The sequence below is a fragment of the Schistocerca serialis genome, chromosome 11, assembly GCF_023864345.2.
Source record: "Schistocerca serialis cubense isolate TAMUIC-IGC-003099 chromosome 11, iqSchSeri2.2, whole genome shotgun sequence".
NCBI lineage: Eukaryota > Metazoa > Arthropoda > Insecta > Orthoptera > Acrididae > Schistocerca > Schistocerca serialis.
The window spans coordinates 20,985,519-20,993,396 of record NC_064648.1 but is presented as its reverse complement, the minus strand read 5'-3'; positions in this window follow the sequence as shown (position 1 = coordinate 20,993,396).

Genomic DNA, 7,878 nt, shown 5'->3' with positions numbered 1-7,878 from the left:
TTGACTCCGATGCTCCACTTCAGGTATACTGTATCCCTTGGACCTTCTTATTGACGATGAAACGCAGAAATTGGATCCGAATTTAATGCAAAATGCACAATACCAACTTAAGTAAAAGAGGACTGACACTCTAACATTCTATGATTTGAACCTCTCCTGCGAGTCCAGTTTTAGATTCCGTTGCTTCACTTAAGGTTACTGTATCACTTGGACCTTCTTATTGACGATGAAACACAGAAATTACATCCGAAATTAATACAAAAGGCACAATACCGACTTAAGCACAAGGGGAGTGACACTCTAACATTCTATGATTTGAACCTCTCCTGTGAGTCCAGTTTTATATTCCGATGCTTCACTTCAAGGTTACTATATCCCTTGGACATTCTTATTGACGATGAATCACAGAATTTGCATCCGAATTTAATACAAAGGGCACAATACCGCCTTAAGTACAGGAGGAGTGAAACTCTAACTTTCTATGATTTGAATCTCTCTTGTGAGACCAGTTTTAGATTCCGATGCTTAATTTCAGGATTACTGTTTCCCTTGGACCTTCTTATTGACGATGAAACACAGAAATAGCATCCGAATTTAATACAAAGGGCACAATACCGACTTAAGTACAGGAGGGGTGAAACTCTAACTTTCTATGATTTGAACCTCTCCTGTGATTCCAGTTTTAGATTCCGATGCTTAACTTCAGGTTTACTGTATCCCTTGGACCATCTTATTGACGATGAAACACAGAAATTGCATCCGAATTTAATACAAATGGCACAATGTCGAATTAAGTACAAGAGGACTGCCACTCTCACTTTCTATGACTTGAACCTCTCCTGTGAGTCCAGTTTTACATTCCGATACTTCACTTCAGGTTTACTGTATACCTTGCACCTTCGTAATGACGATGAAACACAGAAATTGCATTCGAATTTAATAAAAAAGGCACAATGCCGACTTAAGTAAAAGAGGACTGACACTCTAACATTCTATGATTTGAACCTCTCCTGAGAGTCCAGTTTCAGATTCCGATGCTTCACTTAAGGTTTACTGTATCCCTTGGACCTTCTCATTGACAATGAAACACAGAAGTTGCATCCGAATTTAATACAAAAGGCACAATACCGACTTAAGTACAAGAGGAGTGACACTCCTACATTCTATGATTTGAACCTCTAGTGTGAGTCCAGTTTTAGATTCCGATGCTTTCACTTCAGGTTTACTGTATCCCTTGGACCTTCTTATTGACGATGAAACACAGAAATTGCATCCGAATTTAATATAAATGGCGCAATGCCGACTTAAGTACACGAGGACTAACACTCTCACTTTCTATGATTTGAACCTCTCCTGTGAGTCCAGTTTTAGATTCCAATGCTTCACTTCAGGTTTACTGTATCCCTTGGACCTTCTTATTGACGACGAAACACAGAAATTGCATCCGAATTTAATACAAAAGGCACAATACCGACTTTATATACAAGAGGAGTGACGCTCTAACTTTCTATGAGTTGAATCTCTCCTTTGAGTCCAGTTTTAGATTCCGATGCTTCACATCAGGTTTACTGTATCCCTTGGACCTTCTTATTGACGATCAAACTCAGAAATTGCATCCGAATTTAATATAAATGGCACAATGCCGACTTAAGTACAAGAGGACTGACACTCTCTCTTTCTATGATTTTAACCTCTCCTGTGAGTCCAGTTTCCATTCCGATGCTTCACTTCAGGTTTACTGTATACCTTGAACCTTCTTATTGACGATGAAACACAGAAATTGCATCCGAATTTAATACAGAAGGCACAATGCCGACTGAAGTAAAAAAGGAATCACACTCTCACTTTCTATGATTTGAACCTCTCCTGTGTGTCCAGTTTTAGATTCCGATGCTTCACTTCAGGTTCACTGTATCCCTTGGACTTTCTTATTGACGATGAAACACAGAATTTGCATCCGAATTTCATACAAAGGGCACAATACCGACTTGAGTACAGGAGGAGTGAAACTCTAACTTTCTATGATTTGAATCTCTCCTGTGAGACCAGTTTTAGATTCCGATGCTTCACTTCAGGTTTACTGTATCCCTTGGACCTTCTTATTGACGATGAAACACAGAAATTGCTTCCGAATTTAATATAAATGGCACAATGCCGACTTAAGTACAAGAGGACTGACACTCTCACTTTCTATGATTTGAACCTCTCCTGTGAGTCTAGTTTTACATTCCGATGCTTCACTTCAGGTTTTCTGTATCCCTTGTACCTTCTTATTGACGATGAAACACAGAAATTGCATCCGAATTTAATACAAAAGGCACAATACCGACTTAAGTACAAGAGGAGTGACACTCTAACCTTCTATGATTTGAAACTCTCCTGTGAGTCCAGTTTTAGATTCCGATGCTTCACTTTAGGTTTACTGCATCCCTTGGACCTTCTTATTGACGATGAAACACAGATATTGCTTCCGAATTAATTACAAATGTCATGATGCCGACTTAAGTACAAGAGGACTGACACTTTCACTTTCTATGATTTGAACCTCTCCTGTGAGTCCAGATTTAGATTCCGATGCTTCACTTCAGGTTTACTGTATCCCCTGGACATTCTTCTTCACGATGAAAGACAGAAATTGAATCGGAATTAAATTCAAAAGGCAAAATGCCGGCTTAAGTAAAAGAGGACTGACACTCTCACTTTCTGTGATTTGAACCTCTCCTGTGAATCCAGTTTTAGATTCCGATGCTTCACTTTAGGTTTACTGCAGACCTTGCACCGTCTTATTGACGATGAAACACAGAAATTGCATCGGAATTAAATTCAAAATGCTCAATGCCGACTTAAGTACAAGAGGACTGACACTCAAATTTTCTATGATTTGAACCTCTCCTGTGAGTCCAGTTTGAGATTCCGATGCTTCATTTCAGGTTTACTGTATCCCTTGGACCTTCTTCTTGACGATGAAACACAGAAATTGCATCCGAATTTAAAACAAAAATCACAATGCCGACTTAAGTACAAGAGGACTGACACTCTCACTTTGTATGTTTTGAACCTCTCCTGTGAGTCCAGTTTTAGATTCCGATGCTTCACTTCAGATTTACTGTATCCCTTGGACCTTCTTATTGACGATGAAACACAAAAATTGCATCCGAATTTAATACAGAAGTCACAATGCCGACTGAAGTAAAAAAGGATTGACACTCTCACTTTCTATGATTTGAACCTCTCCTGTGAGTCCAGTTTTCGATTCCGATGCTTCACTTCAGGTTCACTGTATCCCTTGGACCTTCTTATTGACGATGAATCACAGAAATTGCATCCGAATTTAATACAAATAGCACAATGTCGACTTAAGTACAAGAGGACCTACACTCTCACTTTGTATGACTTGAACCTCTCCTGTGAGTCCAGTTTGAGATTCCGATGCTTCATTTCAGGTTTACTGTATCCCTTGGACCTTCTTCTTGACGATGAAACACAGAAATTGCATCCGAATTTAAAACAAAAATCACAATGCCGACTTAAGTACAAGAGGACTGACACTCTCACTTTGTATGTTTTGAACCTCTCCTGTGAGTCCAGTTTTAGATTCCGATGCTTCACTTCAGATTTACTGTATCCCTTGGACCTTCTTATTGACGATGAAACACAAAAATTGCATCCGAATTTAATACAGAAGTCACAATGCCGACTGAAGTAAAAAAGGATTGACACTCTCACTTTCTATGATTTGAACCTCTCCTGTGAGTCCAGTTTTCGATTCCGATGCTTCACTTCAGGTTCACTGTATCCCTTGGACCTTCTTATTGACGATAAATCACAGAAATTGCATCCGAATTTAATACAAATGGCACAATGCCGACTTAAGTAAAAGAGTACTGACACTCTAACACTCTATGATTTGAACCTCTCCTGAGAGTCCAGTTTTAGATTCCGATGCTTCACTTAAGGTTTACTGTATCCTGTGGACCTTCTTATTGACGATGAAACACAGAAATTGCATCCGAATTCAAGACAAAAGGCACAATACCGACTTAAGTACAAGAGGGGTTGACACTCTAACATTCTATGATTTGAACCTGTCCTGTGAGTCCAGTTGTAGATTCCGATGCTTCACTTCAGGTTTACTGTATCCCTGGGACCTTCTTATTGACGATGAAACACAGAAATTGCGTCCGAATTTAATATAAATGGCGCAATGCCGACTTAAGTACAGGAGGACTGACACTCTAACATTCTATGATTTGAACCTCTCCTGTGAGTCCAGTCTTAGATTTCGATGCTTCACTTCAAGTTTACTGTATCCCTTGGACCTTTTTATTGACGATGAAACACAGAAACAGCATCCGAATTTAATACAAAGGGCACAATACCGACTTAAGTACAAGAGGAGTGACACTCAAACTTTCTATGATTTGCACCTCTCCTGTGAGTCCAGTTTTAGATTCCGAAGCTTCACATCAGGTTTACTGTATCCCTTGGACCTTCTTTTTGACGATGAAACACAGAAATTGCATCCGAATTTAATATATATGGCACAATGCCGACTTAAGTACAAGAGGACTGACACTCTAACTTTCTATGATTTGAACCTCTCCTGTGAGTCCAGTTTTACATTCCGATGCTTCACTTCAGGTTTACAGTATACCTTGCACCTTCTTATTGACGATGAAACACAGAAATTGCATCCGAATTTAATACAAAAGGCACAATGCCGACTGAAGTACAAATGGACTGACATTCTAACTTTCTATGATTTGAACCTCTCCTGTGAGTCCAGTTTTAGATTCCGATGACTCACTTCAGGTTTACTGTATCCCTTGGACTTTCTTATTGACGATGAAACACAGAAATTGCATCTGAATTTAATACAAAAGCCACAATACCGACTTAAGTGCAAGAGGAGTGACACACTAACTTTCTATGATTTGAAACTCTCCTGTGAGTCCTGTTTTAGATTCCGATGCTCCACTTCAGGTTTACTGTATACCTTGCACCTTCTTATTGACGATGAAACACAGAAATTGCATCGGAATTAAATTCGAAAGGCACAATAACGACTTAAGTGCAGGAGGACTGACTCTCTAACTTTCTATGATTCGAAACTCTCCTGTGAGTCCAGTTCTAGGTTCCGATGCTTCACTGAAATCTTACTGTATCCCTTGGACCTTCTTATTGACGATGAAACACAGAAATTGCATCTGAATTTAATACAAAAGGCACAATACCGACTTAAGCACAAGAGGAGTGACACTCTAACATTCTATGATTTGAACCTCTCCTGCGAGTCCAGTTTTAGATTCCGATGCTTCACTTCGGGTTTACTGTATCCCTTGGACCTTCTTATTGACGATGAAACACAGAAATTGCATCCGAATTTAATATAAATGGCACAATGCCGACTTAAGTACAAGAGGACTGACACTCTCGCTTTCTATGATTTGAACCTCTCCTGTGACTCCAGTTTTACATTCCGATGCTTGACTTCAGGTTTACTGTATACCTTGCACCTTCTTATTGACGATGAAACACAGAAATTGCATCCGAATTTAATACAGAAGGCACAATGCCGACTGAAGTAAAAAAGGATTCACACTGTCACTTTCTATGATTTGAACCTCTCCTGTGAGTCCAGTTTTCGATTCCGATGCTTCACTTCAGGTTCACTGTATCCCTTGGACTTTCTTATTGACGATGAAACACAGAAATTGCATTCGAATATAATACAAAAGCCACAATGCCGACTTAAGTAAAAGAGGACTGACATTCTAACATTCTATGATTTGAACCTCTCCTGCGAGTCCAGTTTTAGATTCCGATGCTTCACTTAAGGTTTACTGTATCCCTTGGACCTTCTTATTGACGATGAAACACAGAAATAGCAACCGAATTTAATACAAAACCCACAATGCCGACTTAAGTAAAAGAGGACTGACACTCTAACATTCTATGAGTTGAACCTCTCCTGCGAGTCCAGTTTTAGATTCCGATGCTTCACTTAAGGTTTACTGTATCCCTTGGACCTTCTTATTGACGATGAAACACAGAAATTGCATCCGAATTTAATACAAAAGGCACAATACCGATTTAAGCACAAGGGGAGTGACACTCTAACATTCTATGATTTGAACCTTTCCTGTGAGTCCAGTTTTAGATTTTGATGCTTCACTTCAAGTTTACTGTATCCCTTGGACCTTCTTATTGACGATGAAACACAGAATTTGCATCCGAATTTAATACAAAGGGCACAATACGACTTAAGTACAGGAGGAGTGAAACTCTAACTATCTATGATTTGAATCTCTCCTGTGAGACCAGTTTTAGATTCCGATGCTTAACTTCAGGTTTACTGTATCCCTTGGACCTTCTTATTGACGATGAAACACAGAAATAGCATCCGAATTTTATACAAAGGGCACAATACCGACTTAAGTAAAGGAGGAGTGAAACTCTAACTTTCTATGATTTGAACCTCTCCTGTGAGTCCAGTTTTACATTCCGATGCTTCACTTCAGGTTTACAGTATACCTTGCACCTTCTTATTGACGATGAAACACAGAAATTGCATCCGAATTTAATACAAAAGGCACAATGCCGACTGAAGTACAAAAGGACTGACATTCTAACTTTCTATGATTTGAACCTCTCCTGTGAGTCCAGTTTTAGATTCCGATGCTTCACTTAGGTTTACTGTATCCCTTGGACTTTCTTATTGACGATGAAACACAGAAATTGCGTCCGATTTTAATACAAATGGCACAATGCCGACTTAAGTACAAGAGGACTGACACTCTCACTTACTATGATTTGAACCTCTCCTGTGAGTCCAGTTTTAGATTCCGATGCTCCACTTCAGGTTTGCTGTATACCTTGCACCTTCTTATCGACGATGAAACACAGAAATTACATCGGAATTAAATTCAAAAGGCACAATGCCGACTTAAGTGCAGGAGGACTGACTCTCTAACTTTCTATGATTCGAAACTCTCCTGTGAGTCCAGTTCAAGATTCCGATGCTTCACTGAAGGTTTACTGTATCCCTTGGACCTTCTTATTGACGATGAAACACAGAAATTGCATCCGAATTTAATACAACAGGCACAATACCGACTTAAGCACAAGAGGAGTGACACTCTAACATTCTATGATTTGAACCTCTCCTGCGAGTCCAGTTTTAGATTCCGATGCTTCACATCAGGTTTACTGTATCCCTTGGACCTTCTTATTGACTATGAAACACAGAAATTGCATCTGAATTTAATACAAATAGCACAATGCCGACTTAAGCACAAGAGGACTGACACTCTCACTTTCTATGATTTGAACCTCTCCTGTGAGTTCAGTTTTACATTCCGAAGCTTCACTTCAGGTTTACGGTATACCTTGCACCTTCATATTGACGATGAAACACAGAATTTGCATCCGAATTTAATACAAAGGGCACAAAACCGACTTAAGTACAGGAGGAGTGAAACTCTAACTTTCTATGATTTGAATCTCTCCTGTGAGACCAGTTTTAGATTCCGATGCTTAACTTCAGGTTTACTGTATCCCCTGGACCTTCTTATTGACGATGAAACACAGAAATAGCATCCGAATTCAATACAAAGGGCACAATACCGACTTAAGTACAGGAGGAGTGAAACTCTAACATTCTATGATTTGAACCTCTCCTGCGAGTCCAGTTTTAGATTCTGATGCTTCACTTCAAGTTTAAAGTATCCCTTGGACTTTCTTATTGACGATGAAACACAGAAATAGCATCCGAATTTAATACAAAGGGCACAATACCGACTTAAGTACAGGAGGAGTGAAACTCTAACTTTCTATGATTTGAACCTCTCCTGTGAGTCCAGTTTTAGATTACGATGC